The sequence below is a fragment of the Sinohyriopsis cumingii genome, chromosome 11, assembly GCF_028554795.1.
Source record: "Sinohyriopsis cumingii isolate HCF-2022 chromosome 11, ASM2855479v2, whole genome shotgun sequence".
In the NCBI taxonomy this organism is placed as follows: Eukaryota; Metazoa; Mollusca; class Bivalvia; order Unionida; family Unionidae; genus Sinohyriopsis; species Sinohyriopsis cumingii.
Window position 1 is genome coordinate 99,297,282 of NC_142971.1, and position 26,664 is coordinate 99,323,945.

At 43.3% G+C, this 26,664-nt stretch overlaps 1 protein-coding gene across 1 annotated transcript in view; it reads left to right on the forward strand.

Moving 5' to 3' along the window:
- Window positions 1-452: 452 nt before the first annotated feature.
- Window positions 453-26,664, forward strand: part of LOC149789099 (uncharacterized) — an 80,659-nt gene continuing 54,447 nt past the window's right edge. Inside the window, exon 1 of the mRNA XM_089975298.1 lies at window positions 453-807. The gene's annotated coding sequence lies outside the window, so the exon portion shown is untranslated. The remainder of the gene's footprint in view (window positions 808-26,664) is intronic.

Sequence of the window (26,664 nt, forward strand, 5' to 3'; positions counted from 1 at the left end):
TAGTCATTTAGCATTATTTATTATGACACCAGGTAGTCCAAGTTTCCTCTGACCCTCGCGACTCCATTTTTGTTATATAGACATTTATGTTGGAGTGTAGGGTCAGACTCCACTGCCAATCGAAAAGTTGGAATTCGCCGACACCATTTGGTGTCGGCATAGGGTAGCCGCTTACTAGCCGGCCTAGCAAACTTAACTGACCTTTCATCGAGATATACCTGCATGAAATCAATAGGAATATGATTTATTTTCTCAAAAATTGCGAGTATATCATTCGTTAGGTCTTTAATTCGCAGACAGACGAGATGAAACTACAGCGTTGATGACATCTGAAATTTGACCTGAAACTCGAGAAAGAAACATCTTATGTAATTCCGTCCCATTGAGAATTGTATTCTGTTCATGGAACAATTATGGCGGCGGTAGGAGACGGTCACAATTAAAATATTTTCATTTTTTGCAGTTGTAACATATGTGTTGCATTCTGCCAGCGAAATGAAGTGTACTCCTACAATCATTTCCAAACTGTGTCAGTATCAGTAGTAATAGGGGACGATATACGGACAAGAGTTTTCAGACCCCCACCCCCGGGACGATATCCGGACAATGGGAATTTAACATGTTAATATTGTGACTGTATGCGGACAAGGGAAAGCGGGTTTGTTGTATAGGGACTATATGAATGGAACAGGTGAGGTGACGTCACGGTACTGAAGATTGGTTGCAAGGGGCTGACATCAATCGGGCCAAACAACAAACAGTGACAGGGGGTAGCAGGTTAAGTTCAGCTAATTCAGCGGGTGACGGGTAAGTTCAGCTAGTTTAGCGGGTATCGGGTGGCGGGTAAGTGCAACTAATTCATAAACTACACCAATAAAACAGTGCTTGGTGGGGTCGAGACTGACAGCATAAACACACACACACACACATATATATATATAACACATACAACATACATAGATTGATGAACATCAGTCTATGACACAATCAACTATAGAACCGACTATAAAAAATTATTGGGCAATTAAGCAAATCTTTTCGCGGCATTTGAGTGGCCCTGAAAAGGGACTTTGGGTTTCTTGTTTGTCTTCTAATCTCTTTTTTTCTCCACCAACTTCTTATTTTCTCTCATAAATTCTTCTTTATTTTCTTCTCTTGCTCCTTCTCCTATTTGTCCTCGTCTTTTTTTTTCTTTTTCTTTCTCTTCTTCTTTATCTATTGTCTCATTCCACTCTCTCATCCTTATTCTGTCTGCTTCGTCCTCATTGGCCTCCTTTACTTTTTTTTCAGCAGCTCTTTCAATCTTTCCTTCGTCTTCTTTACACTGTTTGTCTCCATCTTGGTTCTCTGAATGGTATAGACACCATGCTCCAATTTCATGATGAATTCCTCTACCATCCCACGATCGTCTATAGCCTCTTGCATATCTTCATGACGTCAATCTGATATGAAGCCATCTTCTTTGATTATTCCGTGTAGAATGGCGCGAATGACTGACGCTTGACTTTATATTTGTCAAGCACGGGCGTGAAGGGAAACACCCCTTACACTCACTTCACATATTATATACTATCCACATAAGTAGTTAATGGGGATCTTATAGGGTCTATGGGATTTATCATTACAGACCCCCTTGGGAACATATAGGGTCTATGTAAATTTAACATGGAGAAAAATCGTGGGAACATATAGGGTCTATGGGAATTAACATGGCCAAAAACCCTGGGACAATATAGGGTCTATGTAAATTTAACATGGAGAAAAATCGTGGGAACATATAGGGTCTATGGGAATTAACATGGCCAAAAACCCTGGGACAATATAGGGTCTATGTAAATTTAACATGGACATAAACCCTTGGGACTGTATAGGGTCTATGTAAAATTGAAACAGGGAGGGTCTCTATTTTTTTTAAAAAAAATAAAAAAATAAAATAAAAAAATAAAATAAAAAATAAAATAAAAAAAAGGGGTAGGCAATTCAAAGACTATCTCTTTTCGAGATATATGGCTGGCCCTGAAAAGGACCTTTGGGTTTTTCTTCTTCTTCTTTTATCTTTTTCCAACATCTTCTTAATTTGTCCATCATTCCTTTCTTCTTCTTCTTTTCTGTTTCCGGCAGCCAGTCCGGGTGGCCCATGGCCCGGAACTTCTCTTGGATTTTCATCCAGTTTGTGTTCAGTTTTTCGAATTCATCCTTTTTTCTTCTATTTTCTTCGTCTTTTCTTTCATTGGACCACTTTTCTTTGATCTTCTTGACCTCTTTGGTCAGCACATTCCTCATTAGTTCTTCAGCTTTCTTAAGTTTTTCTAACCCCCACTTTGCGAAACACCAATCTGTCCATTCTACAACGTCTTCTAAAAAGCACCTTGCACTTGTCACATGATCTATTGCTTCTTTTAACTTACCCACTTTGACATACAATGGGTTAATTAAACCTCTGATTCTCTTCTCCTCATCCTCTATCATTTCTTTCACGATGTTTACGGCTAAGTGCAGGCTCTTTACTTGTCTTGTGACGAAGTCTTTTGTCACTTCATACCTCCATTCCTGTTCAACCCTTTCTGCTACACTCAATCCATCTACCATCCAATACCAACTTCCCATAAGATCGTTGTATAAAGCTGAAGCTGCTGGCATCTTCTTGTTTGCTTATTCCGTAGAATGAGCTCCAATGGCCAACACTGTTAGTTTTATACTGAAAGTGCGGACGTGATGGAAAACATCCCCCTAAAAAACATAAAATTGATCTTACCTAGATCATGACCCAACAACGCGCGGACGTGAAGGAAAACATCTCCTACTTTTTCATTTCATTTCATATAATATAACCCAAACTATACTCTCCCCATTTGCTAAGAAACAATAAAGAAACCCATAATCTACTATTCACACTAACTTACTTTATTAGTTACAAACACAAACACAAACACACAAACACATACACTTCCACTATTAATAAAGAGTTAGTGTTTATTTTCACACTACTCTACCTACACACATTGGCAAATCGATCGTTATTTCTTTTCTAGAGTATTGGGTAGCCCTGAAAAGGGCTGTTTTGTTTGGAACTTCATGGACACCTGGTTAATGGTGGCACCTTCCAGGCCTGGCGCCACATACACATCTTATCCCCCAGTTACTTTTTACCTTTTTGGGGGAGAGAGCAGAGGCAGGATATGTCGCTTCAGAATCCCAATTTTCGCTCTCTGGGATTTTGAAATTTCTTCTTCTCTCCTTTTCCTCCTCCTCTTCTTTGTTTCTTCTTTCCTCTTTATATCTTCTTTCTTCTTCTTCTTTATATCTTCTCTCCTCCTCTTCTTTGTTTCTTCTTTCCTCCTCTCTTATCCTTCCCTCCTCGACAATGGCTTCCGCGGCCAGTTCATTTAATATGCGCCTGGCATATTCCAGATGCACATGAAGCTCCAACAGTTTCTCAAGTCTCGTGTTCATTTTTTGGTGTTGATCAATCAACAAGGGTAGCTGGACTGCCGAACGAGTTTCAATTTATAGTGAAAGCGCGGACGTGAAGGAAAACATCCCCCTAATAACATAAAATTCATCTTACCTAGATCATGACCAAAAAAAAAACAACAACGCGCGGACCTAAAAGAAACACTCACTCACTTTTTATGCTACCCATCACTATTTTAAAATTTTTTTATAAATCACTTCAATAGACTATCCACATACTCAAAGCAATCCAATCTAACTCCAAATATACACCTCTAACAGCCAAACAAACATCATTTTAATCTACTATCCACACCAACTTACTTTAGCTCTTACAAACACAAACACACCAACACATACCCTCACATTTTTAAAAAGAGTTAGTGTTTATTTTCACACTACTCTACCTACACACACATTGGCAAATCGATCGTTATTTCTTTTCTAGAGTATTGGGTAGCCCTGAAAAGGGCTGTTTTTTTGTTTTGCTATGGCATTCTTTTTTAGTTTCTAAGAATGCGATGTCCTCTGAGGATAGACTTTCTGGCGATAGGTCTGCTTCTTCGGAAAGAGAAGAAGAACTCTTTGGTGTCGATACGACAATCGACAAAGCCTCTGTCAGGTTCAGGTTGCTGCTGCTGTTGTTGCTGCTGTTGCTGCTGTCTCTGAAGTCTGTACTTCTCCGTCCATTCTTCTTTTTCCCTGTTCACTTCTTCTCTGAAGAGCTCTTCTATCAGGTCTTCAGTGATTTTTAACATTCTCACATTCTCTATTTCTTCTGGCTTCGGTATCAGACTGTGTCTGACCCTATGCAAATTCACGTAGGCTTCGTTGAGCTTGGCTAGTTTGGAGCACATCTTCTTAGGAGGATGAGTCGACAATGGATGGTTAGACTGGAAACAACCCCGGTTCTTATAGTGAAAGCGCGGACGTGAAGGAAAACATCCCCCACACGGTTTTCGATTCGCAACGTTCAGTGATTGTCATGAGAGGGATAGTAAGAAATGAAAGAGCATCAATTCAACATTCTTATAGCTAAACAAAAGACAAAAGCATTTTTTCAAAACACAACATTTTTTATTCAAAAATCACTTAACACTAAACAACAACTCTAACATTTTTAACAATAATCCAACACTATAACATCAAACCATATTTTTTCAAATCACTAACATTTTTTTCTCAATCTACTTTAAACAGGGCTGACAACGTTGTGAATGAAATTGTGATTTCCACTGTTGGAAATCATTAGGCCATTGATGGACACTACGTTTCCTAGCTTGAGACAAAAGATAAGCATAATGGTCACAAAACCATCGATCTACTTTCACATCGTTTCTAGCAGAAGAACGAGGATCGAAATGAGTCACTAAATGTTCTAAGGAATAGCCCAGGCTGCGATGATGCAGAAAATACACGCAGTACTGTCCACACACCAAGGAATCTGTGCCTTGTAATTTCACATTATTGAATCGGGTGGTTTGAGCATTTCTTCTCATAAAGTCGATGATATCGTCTTCCAAAGGGGGCAATCCGTACGAATCGAAATATTCCACACATCCTTCTTGAGGAAAGTAGACGGCTACCCAGTGGGTTCCTGGGAGATGACTGTCGTCCGTGTTGATCACGTAAGCTTGATGGTCTTTAGGTTTGCGATGAGGGAGTTCATCTTTAGCACAGACGACAGGATTCCAAGAAGCCGTATACGAACTGTGGTTCAAAAGGTAATAAAGTTCCCAGGTATCCATTGATTTGTGGTTTTTTTCTTCTTCACAGGTAATAATAAGTCATCAATTCGATCCTGACTTTTTGCTTGAAAATGTCTGACGAATAAACGGTGATTCGTTCTGTTTCCTCACTCTGATTTAGGAGAGCTTCGATACGATGGATCTCTTGAGTGGTTAATGGTGGACAAGAATGTTCACGCAAGTCTTTATACCACTGGTGCAACACGTCTTTGTTTGAGATGAGACTCCAAGCTTCGTCCAGATACTCGTCCAATTTTTCTTCTTGACTCAACATCAGGCATTTATCGTGTTGAATTTGACTGGGATGATCGTTTTGACATCCATAGCAATTTTTCTTGATCAATTCCGTCATTTTGTCGACCAAGTGTTTGGCAAAACAGGAGACTAAATGGGCTTCTTGTTCTGGCCATCTCGACTTCATCATGATCACTTCTTCTTTTTCCACACATTCCATCTCCAAAGTTTCTCCACTAGGTAAAGAGGGAGAACAGTCTTCCATGGCTTTCTAGTAATCTAGAATGACTTCTCTCAAACTATTGATTTCTATGGTATTATCAAATTCGGCATACAGGATGACGTTCACCGTTACATCAGGGTCTCGGTTTGCAAACTGAAGTTCCACACGAATTTGACCAGATTTTATAGGGTGGAAATGTCCCTCGTCGCTGCCTTGGTCTGGAGTGAAATCGAAAGCCCACAAAGCATAACCTCCTGCGTAATCCTCGTACGTAATGCCGTGACTGGTGTTGGTTCCTAACTGGCCGGTGGCTTCGTACAGGGACAAGTACGATCTCAAGTAATTCTTCTTCTCAAAGTCAGGTTCGAAAGGTCGGGTACACAAGGTCTTGCCATCGCGACTGACTTCGATCTTGGACACGCCAAAGTGTTGAAAGTAGAAAGGATTTTTTTCGACAGCTCCGTTGAAGGCTGTATTCTCGACGATACCAACGATTAAACGTTTGGGTAGCTGTCCTTGAAACAGATGATCTTCGATCATGGATCGCTGTCCCTTGGGAATGGTGAACGTTTTCACTTCCACGCGTCGTATGGGATACTTGGCGGTCGTTCTGCTCAACGTCTGACTGATGTCGTTACCCACTTTAGGTAACACTTCCACACGGCGTACGTAGAGTCTGGCTTCCTCGATGACAGTTTTGCAAACAGTAGTACCTATCAAATGGAAAGCGGCACTGCTACGATTCAGTCTCAGGCGAACATTCACCCCGTTTAGCAAATATTTCTCTTGCAACCACATGTCCAGATGTAAACGATCCATCAGTTCTAAACTTTGTCCGTTTTTGATTTTGTCTCTTCGTTCTACAAATCCGTCATTGTTTGGTGTTTTGCTTGCATCAGTTTCGAATCTTTCAAACTGGCCTGCTTCGTCAGCTTCCCATATCACACAGGCATTGAGATGAGTGTTCTTGGCATCTATTCCGTACGTCAAGAGATTTTCCAGGTACGCTCGATAAGGGTAAGTATCCATGCTGCTGCTGACCAGTTTGTTGTTCAAGTACAAGTCCACTCCGCTAAACAAGGAATGCATGAAATTGTTGACGGGAGCTATTACCTCATCGCCATCTAGGGTCGAATTGTCCTCATCGACAACTTTGACTTTCAAGTACAAGTAACTGCTATTCAGATCGATGTAATCTTCGGGCTGTCCTTTGATTTCAAACTCGATGGGAGCTGAGGCTGTCAATGAGGAGACGGGGTGAAATTCCACCCACTGGGATTCTTGCATGGTCATCATGGTGGGGGGCATGGCAAACAGATCCAGTTCCGTCTTGGAACAGGCGCAAGACTCTCGGTGCATCATTTTTTCTATGTTTCAATAATCGAAAACGTCTAAGTCTCGAACGGTTCTTCTTTTCTTGGCCTTTCTCGCTTGAAGTCTGGTGAAAGGGTGTTTTCTGCGTCGTCTCTTTCTGCCTTGTCCTTGCTGAATGCCTGACTCGGTAGCGTGCAGGGCATTTATAGGTGTGTCTCGTCGGCCCAAAATGTCTTTACCCGTTTGCAGCAAGACATTTTTGCCTGCCCTCATGAAGGCTTCTTTAGGGTTTTGTTTGTCGATGATGACATTTTGGAGAAATTCTTTGCCTTGCGTCAGTGCCGCATCTTTCAAAGCGTGCAATCCGCGTGTCACCATCGGTTTCAACACTGGGGCCACCGAACGAAAGGCCGATTTTAACATGTCTCCTAAACCGTGTCCTCGCTGTCGAGCAACCCCTCGGTACACTGGATACATGACTTACTTACGAGTCGTGAGAAAACCGTTTTCGAAAATGGAGTTTCACCGTGACTTTTCCTTTGGTGAATGGAATATTTTGTCCCAAATCTCCTTTTATAGTAATGTTGACTGTGTCCAAATACGACTTGCTGACAGGCAAATAGTGAGGATGGACAAATTCGCGGTGGACGTGGTAAGTGTTTCCACCTTCCTCGTCAGCGTTTGCGGCAGAATCCACTTTGAAAGGAATGACACGCAGTAACGGTACGGAGGTGTGTCCCACCACGTTGTACTCCACCACATCGGAGTACACGAAGATCAAATTCAGTCCTTGGTTCAGTTCTACCGGGGTACGAAAATACTTGGCAAAAGAATCGTTGTCAGAAATGACTGGTAATTCACCTTTTTCTTTTTCTACTTTCTTCCTTAGCTCCATGTCACCGCCCAACATGTCAAACAATTCATGACAAAATAAGAAAGACATGATTTTGGGCCCCTCAGGAAATTTCATCAGGAAGCGACGAGCTGTTTTGTGGTACTCCAGGGTGACACTTTTTTTGACACTTTCCAAAGCTTTCAGAAACACACTATTAAACCTGGTGGCTATGGTGTTGACCAAATGTTGACCACTAAAATAATAGCCTGGGGGAATGAACAAGTGATAGGTGGTCCAGTTTGAATTTGGTGTACGGGTTTTCTTGTCATATTTGCTATGGGTATCCATCCACTGTTGCATTTGCTCGTCATGAACTTCCACATCAAATTTATTTTCATTGGGAAGGACATTGAGGACTTGGGTCGGGTGAATCATTTCTACTAAAGCCACTTCCCAATGGGCTTCGTGATCTAAGGGGATGGCCTGAGGTAATTTGGCCGTGTAACAGCACAACGTGTTGTTGGGAAACACCTCCATGGAACTGTCACTGGGTAAGGTCAAGTAAAATTGGTTTTGGTGACTCATAATTCCAGAGTTCTGTGGCTGTCCGAGGGAATATTAGTGGACGTCAGAGGCGTGTCTCCGCCCAAAATGGGGTTCTGGTTGTGGTTGCTGGAGTGGTGACTGGCACTGACACTGGACACAACGTTCCCGTTCGAGGAGAATTTCAGGGAGGGATTGGGAAGCAGGTAACCGATGCAACTGCTCAATAAAATGGTCCACAATTGTTTGTCTCCTTGTTGCAAACTCAAATTGGCGATGGCTGCCCCGATGACACAATACACCACGAAGATTTGGCAGAAAAAGACGATTTGCGTTTTAGGCACACGTTCTCCACACCACACCCACAAGGGTTGTTTTTGTAAATCTTGCACAGAAGAACTAGGGGAAGGAGGAGTGGTCGACGTAGCTGCGTCTGATGTGTGAAAGGGCATGATGGTCACTTCTTTTTATAGTCGATGACTTGCGAAGCGTCGATCCAAGAATCGAAACTGGGTGGATATCCTTTCCAACGTACTTTGACTTCTTTGACACGTCGTTTGCCCACTTTACGGGTTCTGCGTTCGAGAATGCTTTCGATGTCGTACACGTCGTCTTCTTTTTTGGTGACACGTTGTAACTCGGGCAAATAAAACGTTCCTTTGAGTACTTCTCCGTTCATGTCTTCCAATTTATAGACGGCAGGATGACGGCCATGTACTCGTCCAGTGACGCGAAACAATTCGTTTGTCCAGTTAGGTAAGTAACCTTTGTCGAAAGTGCGTTTGGTTTTGCCAATGCGCACCCAATCTCCTACGGTCAACTCTCCACTTTTCTTGGGGACAGCCCTCGTCGGGGACGTACCGAACAGACGCTCAAACACCAACACTTCATTGTCGGGAGTCACGTCTTGCGGGGCACGTCCGATGCTTCGATGGTAAGATTGGTTGTACGCTTGCACCAGGTGCGGTAAGATGTCGATGTACTTCAGAGTGTGGTGATGCGTAAAATATTTCCACATGCGTTCTTTCAAAGTGCGTTGAAAACGCTCCACGATGCTGGCTTTGGTTTCGGGATTCTCGGTGGTAAAAAAATGAATGTCACGTTTCTTTAATTCTTTTTGGAAAGCTTGGTTCAGAAATTCGGTGCCTTTGTCCGTTTGCCATCGAAGAGGGTGACGGCCACTTTGTTTCAACACTCGTTGCAGGGCTCGCACTAACTCGCTGCTGGATTTGGAAGTCAAGGGCACGACCCAGGCAAATTTGGAAAAGACGTCGATGACACAAAACAGATATTTGTAGCCACGATTGTAGCTGGCCAAATGAGAGACATCGGCTAAATCGGCTTGCCATTGATGATCGATGCCTTCCACTCGGGTGCGACTTCTGGCAAACTTGCGTCGAATGGGTTTGTGCAAAGTGTAGGTAGCTTGTTCTTGTAACCATCGTTGCACTTGAGGTAAACGGAGACTTTTCATTCGCGTTTTGGCAGCACGATACAATTTTTGAACTCCTGCGTAACCTGCAGGATGCGAGGGATCGTAGTAAATGCTAGCTAAGACTTTTTCCATTTTTTTGTGTTGATTGGTGTCTTAATAAGGCACCCACTCTTGGAAGAGGCTACTCTTTTTCTCTTGGGGTATTTTCTTGGATTGCAAGGCTTTGCGTGTGCGACCGGCAATAGGTGTCGAAGAGGAGGATGTCTGAGCAGGGGATATCGGTTCTTGTTTCACTTCTGTCTTCACTTTCTTTTTCTCTTGTGAGGAAGAAGGGGTGGCCATCATCTTTTTAATCCATCCAATTCTGGAGGTAGGTGGTGTTGTTAACTTGCGTACTTTTTCTGGTGGAGTTTGAAACCCTTCTTCTTCTTCTTCTTTTCCTTTTTCTGTCTTGACCACTGGTACCGGTACTGGTACTGGTACTGGTGATGGTGCTGGACTTTTCATCAAGGTCTTAAAATCTTTCAAAGTGGGTAGAGCTGTTTCGTCTAAAGCTTTCTGGTGAAAGAGTTGCAGTCGTTGCAAGAGTTGACCGTACTTTTGCGATTTTTCTGTTTCGGACAAATCTTGGCGATCCATCAAGGATTGCAATTCGTGTTGTAACTGGGACATCTCGCTCAAATGGGGATTGGGAGGTAAATGCGGGGTGCGTTGTTCTTGCCACCGATGGTATTCCATCCATCGTTTGTAAGGCACTAAAGCTAGTTTTCGTCCTTCCATGGGGTTGTCAGGGGTCGATTCTGAGATCTTGGAACTTCCGAGGCCTTTTTATCTTGCTCCCACCAGTCCTCCCAACATGGTTCCCAAGACTCCTTTCAGTATGGGGCCTAACAAGAGAGGTAAAATGCCTCCACGTTGGACCAACATCTTCTTTTTTTGACGAATGGGAATTTTCTTTTGAACCATTTGGCGAAGAACGTGACGATGTTTGCCTAAGCATTGTTTCTGGTGTTTGGACAAAGGGATCGTGCCTTTCAAAACGTTCAAACAACATTCGCACACGGTATCGATGACCTCTTTGGAGGCCGTTTGAATGAGTTTTTTTCGTAGGGGTGAAGAAGCTTTGGACAGGACAGATAACAGGTCCCCATGTTTAGCTAAACGTGGTGGCAGTCCTTTCCTTTTCTTTCCTTGGGGTTTTCTGGAGGGTGACATTTTTTGCTTGTGGTTCCGGGACATTCACCGAACAGACACTAACGTCGATGACTTAACGTACACCCTTTTATCTTTTTTTTGGGACTATCGCTTTGTCATAAAGGTGACAATGTTTTTCCCAAAATCGCCAAGGAATCCTCCCCTTTGTTGACGCCTCTTTTTCTTGGAACGACTGTGTCTTTTCTTAGGGTAATGTCGATGCTTGGCTAAGCGCTTTGTCGGATGACGCGTCTGCCTTTGTCTCTTTCTTTTGTGGCTTCTTGGAGGTGACATCTTTTTTACAAGTTCACTGATACCCCGACTTGGTCACAGGCTCTTTTTATACTGGAACGCGTCGCCACTGATTGTCTTTACGTTTTATCAGTTTGAGGACAGGCATGACACGTCGTGCAGGGGTACGCAACGGACTAAATCGAGCCAGTTCTTGCTTGGACAAATCCAGTAAACTTTGTAACATGCCCGATCTTTCTTGGACTTTGATTTTGGGAGAAGGTACTTTGTGAGCAGCAGCCACTGCCACTAAATTGGAGGATCCTGCCACTGGGGAAGTTCTTTTGGGGGTCATCAACGGAGATGTTCTTGGTGTGATCAACGTCTCCAAGTACTCTTCAGTTCTGGGTGTCATCAACGGAGAAGTGGATGAACGTGAGGATGCCGGAGACGCAGTCACTGCCGTGGCAGGTCGTGGTTTGCGAGTGTAAGGTTGCGTCCTGGCCGAAGTGCCTCTCTTGCGACTAGTTTTCTTCTGTGGACTTTTCTTTTTCTGGGGACTTTTTCTCTGTTTCTTTTTCTGGGGGCTTCTTTTCTTTTTCCGGGGTGGTGGTGTCTGGTAAGAGGAGGGTCCTGCCACTGGAGAAGTTATTCTTCTTGGGGACCTGGTTTTTTTCTTTTTCTTCTTGGGGCTTCGTTGGACTTTTGTCTTGGGGATAACTTTGGGGGCATTAGGATCCCATCTTAAGAGTGAGCGAATGATGACCCCTCCTAGAGTACCGCTCCCTCCAGGTTTCAAAATGATTTGTTTTTTGGTTTGAGTGTCGATGCGGGGATCGGCCAGTTGGACCAAAGCGACTTTGTTTCGATCGAAAAAGCGTTGGGTTTGATGAGGAATCTGAATGATTCCTTGGAGTAATTGACGTGCCGTCACCGTGAACCATCGTAAGACTTCTTTGAGACTAGCTTCTAAGACACGGGCTCGTGTTTGTGGATTTTTTTCTCGACTGATGCCATACAAGGCACGAATCAATTTGACGGGAAGATGCGACTGAAGGGACGTCATGTTCACACTGTGTGAGACAGACGAAAAAGGGTCTGAGGTTTTTATAGATTTTTTGATGGGGAGTGAAATGAAGTCGAGGACGGAGACGTGTACAGGACAGGCCCTCCGTCTTGGCACCAGTGGTGAAACAAGTGGGTACGAAATCGCAAATCCTCGGGGGTCGTAGGTTTCAAATCGACGAGTAAATAGGCGTGTGGCGTTTGAGTGGCATCGTCGTACGCCTGAGTCAGCCAAGGCGTTCCTAACTGTTTGGCTAAGACTTGCACTTGCGATTTATCTCGAGGGCTTTTAAACAAGACCACGTAATGCGCATTGAGACTGATGGTGCGATGGGCTTTACTTTGTTGAAACAAATTTTGGGTGATGTAAATGACACTGGCATTACGGTGATGCCCTTTGCGCGTGAACCACAATTTAATTTCTTCTTCGTCTTCTCCTAACATGTCGTCGAAAATGACCAAATGGGTTTGACGGGAGTCAGAGACGATGCCGTCGTCTTCTTTAGGAATGCCTTCCACAAACACGATGGAATCGCCTTGACTTTCTCGCAAGAGGCTGTACGCCGATTGCCACTCTTTGTAACACCACACGATCCGTTGAGGTGTCCGATCGATCAAATGATGTTTATGTTCGATCAAACGTTTGACGAATTCGGTTTTGCCTGAACCGCTAGGTCCAGCAATGAGCATGTTAAAGGGATGGCGAAGATACAAAGCCTCCCAACTGGCACGATCTAAGTGTTCGTCGATGACTTTGACAGTAGAGGAAGAGGGAGCAGAGACAGCAGAGGTAGCCATGGTGTGAGAAATGTCCCTTGTGACACGAAAACGAACAAGACAAGAGTTTATATACTTTTTCAGAACACGTTTATTGAATGTTTTTTTTATCAAACATGAATACGAAAGACAAAAATACATAAAAGCCAAAGGCTTAAGTACAAGGATAAAAGGCACATGATAACGATGAACGTGGAATAAACACAAGTGTCTGTACAACAATCACATCTTTTGGGTAATGTTCTAACCAGTTCAACAGAGGGTAAGGTCACACAAGTGTCCTCCCGAAAGGGTCTTTCAGGTCTGTCCACGACAGTCCTGTCCTGGGTGACGGGTTCTTCTGGCACCGTCACTAACACGGGTTGAAAAGTAACTTTTTTCCTTGAACAACTCTCGTGCATACTGGGCTACTTCTTGGGTCCAAGCCTCAAAATCCCATTCTTTCCAGGCACGGACATCTGTCCAGTGGGGATGTAAGTCACAAGCTACACACACATCGTCATACACGTCTTGGGTAGCTAAAAGTTGACGAATCTTTTTTTCCCGTAGAGGTCGAGAAGTATCCAGATGAAACCGCAAGGCTTTGAGCAAAAGGAGTTTTTCGTGACCATTTAAGGCCATGGAGGTGGTAAGTACTGATCGTAAAGAGTCCACAAAGAATCGGCTGGTAAACGAAATCCCAAAAAACAAGTCACTAAGACACACACCACTTGTCGTCCCAAATTGAATGGATACAGTTCTTGTAATAATCGATGGTAATGATCCACGGTTTGAATATGGTCATTGAGTTCCTTCCACGGAATCTGTTGGATGACATGTGACATAAGTCGTGGCATGGCAGCCTGTTTTTATAGTCTCTTTGTTTCGGAAACAATACACGTACTTTCTAGCCAGAGATCTTCGTTCTCCAGTAGGGAATCTAAATCTTGCATACTGTAACCGAAACTTCAGAGTTCGTTTAGAAGTTTCCTCTTCCTCTAAGTAGATTCCACGTAAAATATGTTGATAATCCTTTAACTTGTCTTCCTCAATGTATTGCCGTAGGTGAATCTCGAAGTAACCAAAATAATGAACATTTCGATCATTCACTAACTCAAAGTGTTGAACAAGGTCTGACCACTGAAACAATTTCTGACGAATCAGTTCTCTTATACCATTCAGGTACCAGTGGTTAAAGATCTGGTGACGTAACGGATGCAATTGTTCTTTACGTTTGACTTGTATTTTCACCAGCTCTCGGTAAATGCGTTCTCTCAACTCCACAGGCAAAGCACGAATGTTCTCTTGTAAAGTATCCATGAACAGATTATTATGGTAAGAAGTTACTTCAATGTCTCGGTCCCACTAAGGGTAAGTAATGACAATTCGGTGACCATCGAGCATGTTCTACGTAGGCCGAATCTTGCGGTTCCCAGTGGTGAAGTGTCACATCGCAACTGAAGCATCTGACTTTATCTCCTTCGCCCAAGTAGAAAAATCCGGCTCTGGCTAATTCTTCGGGGGTCGGTCCTCCCAGATACTTTGGCCATTTTCCTTTGAACGATTGAAGACGATTTTCAAAGTCGCAGTATTCCGACAAACGCACAGGAAACGAATATTCGTTTTTCACAGGTTCGTTTCGATGAGGGTTGAGTGACATGGGTAGGAGTTTGCTCAAGGCTGGATGACATCCGTAGGGGGGTAGACGTGAAGGTGAACATTCCCCTTTAAAACGAAACCCAGTAAAATGTCCAAGAGGACGAGCGGCATCACTTTCGCATCCGACAGGTTTGACACGCACAGCATCACTTTCCATGATAGGGGTAGGGGTACTAAAGTTCCCATGATGCTTTACGGCATCGCTCAGGTCACAACGTACAGCATCGTATCCATCGCAAGGCTCACAATCGCACTCGTCTGCAAACTCCGTGACGCAATTACAATGGTAACCACATGGACAATCGCAGTTTCCTTCCGGACATTTTCCGTCGCAATGCATGGGTCTTATCCATCCAATATTAGTCACACTAGAGGAAGATACAACTTTTTTACAATCCCCAAACTGGAACGATGTCTCTTTCAAAGTATTCATCTTGTTTGCTCGGTCTTGGTAGTCACAATGAACTATCGATCTTGCCTAGGGTTCCTTTTTATATACAGACCAATACCGACGTGACCGTACGGTAAGGTGAAATGATTGGGAAGTCGAACTCGCTTCTGGTACACGATTTGATAAACTTTTTCCAAAGGTCGACTGACGATGTGGTGAGTGGGTAAACGTACAATCTTGTTCGGTTGGTAAGTGGTCACTTTAAAGTTTCCATCCTCTTCCGATTGCAAGGCTTCTTTCAATACCCCAAAGTTGACCACACGACTGGTACGATGATTCAGAGTCAGTCCTTTCACTTTGCACGTCGTGTGCACTTCTCCTTGTTTGTCCCGGTATTCGTAGCCGTAATTTTTGGGACCGCCACTGACGAAACTTAGAATCTTGTCGTCGGGATGCTCGTCTGTCCAGGCTCCTAAACGGTCTCCTTCGATGTCAGGGTGATGTTGAATCGGGTGATGGATGTAAATGCAACTGTCCGTGTCAAAGTACAGGACGCGTTCTTCTAACAGTTCTAAAGCTTCGTACAATTTTAAGCGAGCATGGGCTGTCACGTAAGCCGCAATGATGACATTTCCAAAAGGGTCGTCTTGTACAAAGTCCAGATCTTCTTCGTAATTGACCAAGATCAAATCCTCTCGAACGACGTCCACGTGTTTCATGTATTTGGTTTTGTCGTGAATCATCTGGAAGTAGCGGGAAGGTTCTGTCAAATATTCCGTCTTGGGTAAACACGGGCGTTGTGCCATTTTACCCCACAAGCAATTTAACATCACTTTGGCAAACGATCGCCTACCTTCGTTTTTCTCGATGTGGTCTAAAGTGATGCCTTCTTGTTCGTAGTATTTCTCTTTGAATTGTATTTGGTCTTCGGGAGTGTGACACCAGGAAGGATAGCCGCTGGCTTCTTGCTTCAGTTTCAAAAAGGCATCCACGTAGTCTGCGAAAATGCTTTTCTGAGTAGGGTCACCCTTGTGGTATTGTTGTGTCTTGGGAAAGTGGCAAATTTCGTACACTTCCAACAGTTGGTATCCCATGTCCATAGCTTTGAACAATTCTACGCTGACCCAGGTTCCCGTCAAGGCCCGTTCTTCCTGGCTGTGATGACAAGGCTGGTCTTGGTTGCACGTTTCGGCACAAGTACGGCACAAAGGAAACATCAGTTTGCCTTGACAATGGTGAGGTAAGACGGGATGGTATAGGTTCGTGGGAGGCAAAACTTTACACTTGATCAAGCCTTCGTATTGTCGAATGTTGACCAGGTCGATGTGTTCCGTGAACAATTGCGGGTGCCCTACAGGAAAGCGACAATATTTGCACACGTAGGGATACAGCGAACACACGTCCAAGTATTTGATTTCTTCTCCGTTCTCTTCGTCGGCTTGGTACAGCAAACAGGTGGCATTGGTCCTTCCTCCGTACAAACTATCCCTCGGGTTCAGCGGGTCCATGAACTGGTAACTTTCCACGAGGCGTTTAAACTCGGGATCGGTTTTCATACGGTGATCGTACTCGTGTTCCCACATTTCCACCACTTGGTATCCTTGCTGTTCTAACTTTAGGCGCCGCTGACAAGTGTCCTGGTACAAGTCTTCCATGGTTCGTTGCAAAAACTGATTTTTAGTGCCACGGTCAGGATAACAAATGGGACATCCGTGAAATAAGCAACCGTTAAACTCGTACACGATCTTTGGGTTTTCTAAGTCTCAGCCATCGACCGAATACGTTCCGATGGTCTTTTCGCCCCCTCCGTTGCGGGCATGCTGAATCCACTTGTCTTCCTTGTCGCACAAGTAATGTAACCAGCGTAGGGCTTTGACCGAGTATTGACGCTTGACATAGTGGGTCGTTTGAGGACTGATGACAGCCACGGTGTTTTCAGGCATGAATCGTTGTCGATACACTAAGGAACACGCTTTGGCAATGGTGCAAGCTTCTTTCAAAGGATCGACCCCTCCGTGTTCCATGAACAGTTCTCGAAATTTTCCACAGCAACGCCGTAAAATGTCCACGTCGGAACGACAATACTTTAGCATTTCTTCCTGAAAGTCGAAGGGGTCAGAGGCATGAGCCTGGTACCAAGCGTAGAAAGCTTCTCGTTGTTCGGTACGCATGTTGTCGGGGTCGTAATAGTGAGCCTCAGGTAAATGGGGTAGAACGGCGTGTTGATTGGCTTCCGTATTGAAAAAGTGCGGAAAGTACCCTTTAGCCATTTCTGTCATTCCAAACGTTTTAGGCATTCGACTCAAAGGCATGGCCAAATAGCTCATCGAATCTTTAAACTGTACTTGTCCCACTTGCATGAAAATGATTTTGGCTCCGTTCAAAGTCACTTTAGGACGTTCGGTGCCATGTTCCGTATAGTATCTGAGAAGAAACTGTCCATCGTATCCGGAGAAATTGTGAGCCATCACCGTGGCATGACGATGACAATCTCCGTAAAGTCCGATGTCCTCTTGGCTCCACGTCTTGTCGATGGGGTCTAAGACCCATTGGGCAAAATCGGCTAACGTGTTTGGCCCCCGAAAGATTTTTTCACGCCCTCCAGGAATCTTGCTGCAGTGAGGGCAATGACTGAAGATAGGTTCTTGAATGCACTTCTCGCACGCTCGATGAGCCACGCAGAAATTAGGAATGTGAATGCCAGTCTCTTGCATGCATTCGAAATCGAAAAAGATGAAATTGCCTTTCTTCTTGTGACCGTCCTCTTTCTCTGGTAGGGGTTGGTATTTTTGCACGTAACATTGGTGTTCCAAGTCCACGATGTGGTGACAAATGTGACATTTCTTTTTTCCTGAACATACGTGTGCCTTGGTACTATTGGTACGTATGCCTTGTCCACACGTAGGGCACAATCTCAGGAGTTGACAAGCACATTTCTGCTGTGAACCTTGCGTTTTCAGATGTTGTTGGTAACAGGTAGGGCTGACAAACGTGCGCAGACAAGTGGAACAAGGCACTGGTTCTTCGCTCAGACAGGGTGAAGAGGCCAAACATCCTGAGCATTTCGATCCACAATGCTTGTGTTGCTCTCGATTATTATAACCATGGTCACATTTCTCACAGTAATAACCGTATCCCAGGAATCCGGTGATACTGGTAATGGTATCGAAATGGTCATCGTGATGATAAACATGAATGTATTTTCCGTCCTTAAAATCTTGCCCTCGAAACAACAGAGACCCGCGCACTTCTTGAGGGTGCACTTTCAAAGTGTATCGTGGAGCTAGGGCATCTTGCAATTTTTGCATCTCAGGAATGCCACAGGGTGTGTCTTTGGACATGCCAGCTTTTCGTAACAGGAGTTCTGCTTCACTTCGTTGTTTGGCTCGGTCCGATTGTCGAATGTTCTCCCAGTCTCTTTTCCATTCTACCGTGTCGTTCTTGTTGGCATAGGTTCGTCCCACCACGATGGCACGGGCTAAACACATCTGGTCATGAGGATTGTGAATTTGGACAAGGCTACGCTTAATGCTGCGAAGGTCGTTCACCAATAACATCTTTTTGCGTCCGGTCCCTTGAGGAGGAGAGACGTGGGTCATGTCCAATGTGGCTTTTCCATCGGTGATGTCAAACTGGTCATTAGATTGTTGCACGTGTTGAATCTTGTCCATGACTTTGGAAGCGGTCAATTCTGCAGGGGTGCTAAACTCGATCCAAACAGGGGATTTCAAACCGTCGTGTTGTATGGAAAGTCTCAAGCGATCGTCTTCTTTGGGTTGACATTGTCGCTTGAGTGCAGTGAGCAGAGAATCCCACACTCCGGTGATGAACCCTTCTGCTTTCTCTAACGGTACTTCGGACTTGAAATCTTTAAACTTCACCGTGTATTTGTAAGCCGTGGTTCTAAATTTTCTAGAGGAGCGCTTTTCCGTCTCTCGAATGGAATAGTACTTTTCAGGGTTGACAAAGGGTGGTGGACTTGGTTTAGAGGGTTCGGATTCTGGTTCACTCATGTCCTCTTCAAAATCACTGACATGAATTTGTGTCAATATTTCAGCCCTGGTACGAGGCGATAGATCACGTTTCTGCCTCTTACTTTCTTCTTCTTTCTTCTCGAATGAATGGGATCGTTTCATCTTGAAAGCAAAAAGTCAAATGACTCAAGTTCAAACACCATGAACTACTTTATAGTCATAGCAGACCAGCGTATATAAAAGGGTGTGTGTCTTGTCCTTTCACTATTCATTTCACTCTCAAGCCGAGCACAACGATGGAAGAGACTAACCAGATGGAACGTTTCGTCAGAGCTTTGCGAAGGGTCATTAGAAAATTCTCTTCAGACCATCCTACGGACTACTCTCCTTCCTTTCGAGATAAAAGTCAAGATACTTGCTATATCTGTCAGAAGAAAGGGCATTGGTCTTCAGAGTGTCCAGACCGTCAAAAAACAGGAGCTAAAAAAGACAAAAGTAAAGATACCTGTTATTATTGTAAAGAAAAAGGACATTGGTCTCCAGATTGCCCAAAAAAGAAACAAGAGGAGTCAGAAGAAAAGAAGGATTCTTCAGAAGAAGAGAGGGATTCTTCAGAGGAAGAAAGCAGACAGGTGAAGAAAAAGAAACAGGAGACGAAAAAAAGAAGGGAAGAAAGCGAGGAGGAAGAAGAGGAAAAGAGTGTGACGGTGAAGAAATTCAAAAAACAGAGAGACTAAACAAGGAGAAAAGAAGAAATCAATGAACTTTTTATTAAAGTTTTGTGTTGTGAATTGTGAATTGGATTGTAAAAAATGGAGAAAAGAATAAATGAATGATATAAGGTAAGAGTCTTTGAGTTTTGATTTTAAAATAAGAAGCTACACTCACGCACTCATACACAGGCACGTACTATAAGGGTAAAAATGGGTGGGGTTTATTTTTTGTTTTGAGTTATTGGCAAATTGAAATTGTATTTCTTTTCGAGATATGTGGGTGGCCCTGAAAAGGGCCTTTTTTCTTTACGATGTAGGGGTGAGTTTAAGCAATCAACTTTAACTGCCTTATGCCTTTGCCACGGCCAAGGCCTACTTCTGGACTGCGTAATGTTGATGATGATGATAATGATTGGGTTGAAATCACTAAGGGTGGTACGGTAGGCTTAGTCACAGGGTTGACGTGTTTAGCTCGGGAAGGTCGTATTCTCTTCGGTCGTGATAAAGAAGTCTGATACATTTGTTTCAGACTTCTTAACTCCGCTAAAATATCCAACAGTACCGTGACCGTTTGATTCTCACCCTCTTGTTTCTTTGCTGCTACTTCTTCTTGCTGTTGTTTTTTTCTTACCTCTTCTTCTTGTTGCTGTTGCTGTAGGAGAAAAGCCTGTTCCGCTTCTTTTTGTCGTTGCATAAATTTCTCCAATTCTTCTTTCTGTCTCTGTCTAAAATTCTCCACTTGCGGTAATGAAGAAGGTAACGAAGGTTCCGGAACAAATTCTTGCGAGGAGAGAAAATCCACAAAATCCCAATTCACCTCTTCTGAAAGTAAGTCCGGGTTCCCTTGGGCGGTCTCCGCTGCTGGTGCACCCCATTGGATCGTTTTCTGAGTTTCCGTCATGTTGAATGACTGTCGCATAGATTGACTTCACACAAGCGCTAGCAGATCTATATTGACTACGTGACGTCACAGACTGCTCTCTTCGGATTGGATGCAGCTGGCTGAATTTTGTAACGCGTGTTCGGATTGGTGAATGAACTCAATCCGTTTCAATCCTACCTGTCCCTATAAATAAGCGCAGTTCAGTGCATTGATTCACCTATTGTAGGAGCCTCAACATGTGGACCGACGTTGAATCTTCAACCCTTTTGTCAACAATGATGTTCAGGACGGACATGCTCATGTATGTCCGATCCAAGTGGACCGTTGTCCACAGGACCAGCAGCAGCCTGTGGATAAGAAGAGTCTATATAGAGAGACAAGGTTGCCTCAAGAGGACTCTGATGTATGGCCCTGCTGTAAGACGAAGTTTGAGGACAAGAAGATGTCGCAAATGCCCTTTATGTTAAGGGCATATTAACATAAACCAAAGGCCCTTTTCAGGGCCAGCCATATTTCTCGAAAAGAGATAGTCTTTGAATTGCCTACCCCTTTTTTATTTTATTTTTTTTAAAAAAAAATAGAGACCCTCCCTGTTTCAATTTTACATAGACCCTATACAGTCCCAAGGGTTTATGTCCATGTTAAATTTACATAGACCCTATATTGTCCCAGGGTTTTTGGCCATGTTAATTCCCATAGACCCTATATGTTCCCACGATTTTTCTCCATGTTAAATTTACATAGACCCTATATTGTCCCAGGGTTTTTGGCCATGTTAATTCCCATAGACCCTATATGTTCCCACGATTTTTCTCCATGTTAAATTTACATAGACCCTATATGTTCCCAAGGGGGTCTGTAATGATAAATCCCATAGACCCTATAAGATCCCCATTAACTACTCACATAAACCAACGCGAACTCATACAAACTCCAAAATATACTATCCACACACGGGAAGAAGAAAAAAGTATTATGTACTATCAAGTTCGGGGTAGGTATATGACGAGCCAATTTTCTTTAATGTAGTGACCAGTTTTTTTTCCTTTCTTCGTCATATTTCGGGCATATGTTGAAAACATGCCGAAGGTCTGCATCATCAACGCAACTGGGGCATTTTGCTCCAAATTCGCAATTAGCCGGGACATATTTCCCCATACTTCTTGTAAGTAAGGTTTTTCCTGTATTGATTCGGTTAATGATCCGTTGATGATGTTTCATATTGGTTTTCGGTGCTTTGGTTTTGCGACTCCTTGATTTTTTAATCGAGTATAGCGTACGTCCTTTAAGGCATGTATCCCATTGGGTTTGCCACTTACAGGCAACTATTTTGGTTATCAAACTGTATAATTCGGGGACGCTGTAATCGATGTGGGCTGCTTCTAGTTCGCTTAGTGCGTTCTTTGCTACTTGGTCGGCCTTGTCGTTATCAGGGATGTTTGTATGCGACGGAACCCACATGAATTCTACAATTTGGTCTTGTTTTAACATGTTGTTGAGTAGCAAGTAGGTTTCTTTATGGAGGTTTTCAGGCCCCTTTGAGTAGCCTGTTTCCAGTGTTTTGAGCACACTAAGTGAGTCGCTTATTATTAATATTTTCTGAATTTTCTGTTGATATGCTGTCTTTACTGGATCGCGGCGCCCCACTGCCTCCGGGAGCAGTCTCTATCTAATGTTGCAGTTACTATGGGGAGCAGTTATTAGAACTAGCAAGTAAACTACGATATGTCACATCTCCCCTCTTTTAAGATTATCTGAACATAAGATTTTGCTTATGAGTAGATAGAAAAAACAATGAATCAATTCCGCCAATATGAAAACATTAAATAAATAAGCAATGAATTTGTACCTGAACTGTCCACTGAAAGAATTTAACGGAATTGATTTATATTATAGGTTACTGTAAACTTGCACAGGATAGTCCTGATTCTAATACTATAGAAAACCTAAAAGTTAAATTCTATTGCAATAATTAAGAAATCGAATACTAAACAACGCGTTGGCACATTTTATAAAAGTCACTTTCTTAGACAAAATCACTGAATCTGGCTGGTGTTCGGACGATCTCCCACTTAACGTCTGCACTGGTGTGTTTGGACTGTTGGGCCGATTGGGTACACCTGGCTTCCTGGGGGTTGGCTGGACTAGGTCACACTTTGTGGTACAATCATCAGATGGTGGCACGGGCTCCATGTTATTGAGAGACTTTGTACTGGACTCCAAATGACTCCTGACAGGACACTGTGGGGACTCTGTTGCAATGTCTGTAGACGTATTTGTCTCGACTGGAAGTAGATTCTCAGGGCTTTTCATCCGCTGTACATCGATTCGATTGCGCCTGTATATCCCTTGAGGAGTTTTTACCAGGTAGCTTCTTCGGTCTTTGTCGGCTTGAATAACTATGCCTGGTGTTGACCAGTTGTTATCATTTCCATGCCATTTGATTCTGATGCAGTCTCCCTTAGTAATATCTGGCAAATTATGTGTAGTGTAGCGCCGGTTGTAAAAGAATTCATATCTTTGTTTTGTTTTAAGGTCTCTCTGCCTGATGATTTTGAGGTTTGGCCACTTGGGGTTTAACTTCTTTTCAATAATGGGCAAGGTGGTCCTCATCTGGCGTCCCATCACTCAAATGTGCTATTTAGCTTTCCAATTACCTGCTGGGAGGTTGTTTTTGTTAGATACATAATTTCCAAATAGCGTGAAAAGTAGTCAATATCATCCAGGTATCTTTCTTGTTTCACTTCACAAATATTAATTGCAATTTTCTGCCATGGTATATGTCTGGTAGAATCAAAATACTCCAGGGTCCACACAATCTTCTTTAGGAAAGTTAACGGCTACCCAGTGGGTTCCTGGGAGGTGACTGTCGAAATGTTGATGACATAAGTTTCATGGTCTTGAGGTTTGCGATGAGGCAATTCATCTTTAGCACACACGACACGATTCCAAGAAGCAGTATACAAACTGTGGCTTAAAAGGTTATAAAATTTCCAGGTATCCACTTCTGTGCTGTTTTGTTTTTCTTAGTTTTTCCACAGGTAATGCTAAGTCATCAATTCAAACCCGACTTTTTGCTTGAAAATCTCTGACAAGTAACAGTTTCTTCGCTTCGTCTCCGCACTCTGAGACAAGACAGCTTCGATGTGATGGATCTCTAGAGCCATGTATGGAGGAGAGGAATTATCACGCAAGTCTCTATACCACTGATGCAACACGGCTTCTTCCGAGATGAGACTCCAAGCTTCGTCCAGATACTCGTCCAATTTTTCTTCTTGATTCAGCATCAGACATTGATCGTGTTGAATTTGACTGGGATGATCGTTTTGACATCCATAGCAATCTTTCTTGATCAATTCCATATTTTGTTTCTGCCAGATGTTTGGCAAAACAGGAAACTAGATAATGTTCTTGTTCTGGCCATCTAGACTTCATCACTATGTCCTCTTCGTTTCAAACTTGGAGTTATACTTCCACGGTATCCTCCCATTCCATTTCCATAGAGTCTCCACTATTCAAAGAGAGATTACAGACTTCCATAGTTTCTAATAGTCTAGAATGACTTCTCTCAAGCTGTTGATTTTTATCGTATATTCGAATTCGGCATATAGGATGACATTCACCGTATTATCTGGGGGCAGAGGATTTGCAAATTGAAGTTCCACACGAATCTGGCCGGATTTTATGGGGTGGAAATGGCCTTCGTCGCTGTCTTGGTCTGGAGTGAAATCAAAAGCCCACAAAGCATAACCTCCTGCATAATCCTCGTACGTAATACCGTGGCTGGTGTTGGTCCCTAACTGTCCGGTGGCTTCATACAGGGGCAAGTACGATCTCAAGTAGTTCTTGTCTCCCAACTTAGGATTGACGGGTCTGGTACACAGTGTCTTGCCATCGCGCCTGACTTCTATCTTGGTCACGTTGTAATGCTTAAACTCGAAAGGATCTTCATTGTGAAGTCCGTTGAAGGCTGAATTCTTGACGATGCCAATGATCAACCGCTTGGGTAATTGTCCTTAAAACAGACGCTCTTCGATCATGGATCGCTGTCCAGAGGCAATGGTGAAAGTTTTCACTTCCACGCGTCGTATCGTATAATTGGTCTTCGTTCTGCTCAAAGTGTGACTGATGTAGTTTCCCACTTTAGGTAACACTTCCACACGACGCACGTAGAGCCTGGCTTCTTGGATGATGATTTTGTATTCATTGGCATGGGTCATCAAATGGAAAGCGACACTTTTGCGATTCAGCCTCAGGCTGATATCCACCCCGTTCAGCAAATACTTTTCTTGCAATTAGATGTCCAAATGCAAACGATCCAACAGTTCTAAACTACATCTTTGCAGGATTTTCTTTCGACGGTCATTAAAGCTCACATTGTGATAATCGTCATCTGCAGTCAGAACTGTGTCGTTAAACGTGTTCTCACCCGCTGTATCAGGTTTCCATACCACGCAAGCATACAGATGACTGTTCTTGGCCTCTTTTCCGTACGTCAAGAGATTTTCCAGGTACGCTTGGTAAGGGTAAGCATCCATGCTACTGCTCACAAGTTTGTTATTCAAGTACAAATCTTTTTCACTGAACAAGGAATGCATGAAATTGTTGACGGGAGCTACTCTAGCATCGGCTCTTGGAGAGATGTTGTCCGTTTGGATCACTTTGCCTTTTAAATATAAGTAACTGCTATTCAGATCGATGTTATCTTCAGGAATTGATTCCAGACTAGATGGGAGCTGACTCCGTCAAAGAGCTCACAGGATGAAATTCTACAAATTAGGATTCTTACATCGTCATCCTGGTGGGTGGCATGGCAAATAGATCCATTTCCGACTTGGAACAGGAGCAAGTCTCTCGGTGTATCATTTTTGTTGTCTCTATGATTTAATAATCAAAAACCTCAAAGTCCCGGACGGTTCTTCTGTTTTAGTCTTTCTAGCTTTATGAGTGTTAAGTTCACTGAAGGAAGGGGTGTTTTAGTCGTCTCTTTCTGCCTTGCCCTTGCTGTAACATCAGGGAAGTATGATTGCCTAACTCGCAGCGTCTAGGGCATTTATAGGAGTTTCTCGTTGGCCCAAAATGTCTTTGTTTTCAGCAAGACATTTTTGCCTGCCGTCGAGAAAGCTTCTTTGGGGTTTTGTTTGTTGATGATGACATTTTGGAGAAATTCATTGCCGTGCATCAATGCGAAATCTTTCAAAGCACGAAATCCTCGTGTCACCATCGGTTTCAACACCGAGGCCACAGAACAAAACCGATTTCAAAATATGTCCTAAACCATGTCCTCGCTGTCGAGCGACACCTCGGTAAACTGGATACATGGCTGACGAATCGTTAGAGAATCGTTTTCGAAAATGGAGTTTAACCGTGACTTTCCCTTTGGTGAACGAAATATTTTGTCCCAGATCTCCTTTTATAGCAATGCTGACATTGTCAAAATACGACTTACTGACCGGCAAATAATGAGGATGTACAAATTTGCGGTGAACGTGATAGGTGTTTCCACCTTCCTCGTCAGAGTTCATGGCAGAATCCATTTTGAAAGAAATGACATGCTGTAACGGCACGGACGTGTGTCCCATCACATTGTACTTCCACCACATCGGAGTACACAAAGTTCAGATTGAGTCCTTGGTTCATTTCTACCGGGGAACGAAATAACTTGGTAAAAGAATCGTTGTCGGAAATAACTGGCAATTGGTTTTTTCCTGATCATTGTCATCCTCATCTCCATGTCCCTTACCAAAAAATGTCAAACAATTCAGGATAAAATAAAATGGACAGCACTTGACCCTCCAGAAATTTCATCAGTAGGCCACGAGCCACTTCATGGTACTCAATGGTGACACTTTTCCTGACAGTCTCCAAAGCTTTAACAAACAGTGAATTGAACCTGGTAGCAATCCTGCTCACCAAATGTTGACCGCTAAAATAACAGTCTGGTGGAATTACAATGTTATAGGTTCACTTTTGAGTTTGTGAATTATGTGTTTTATTCTCATATTTTACATTG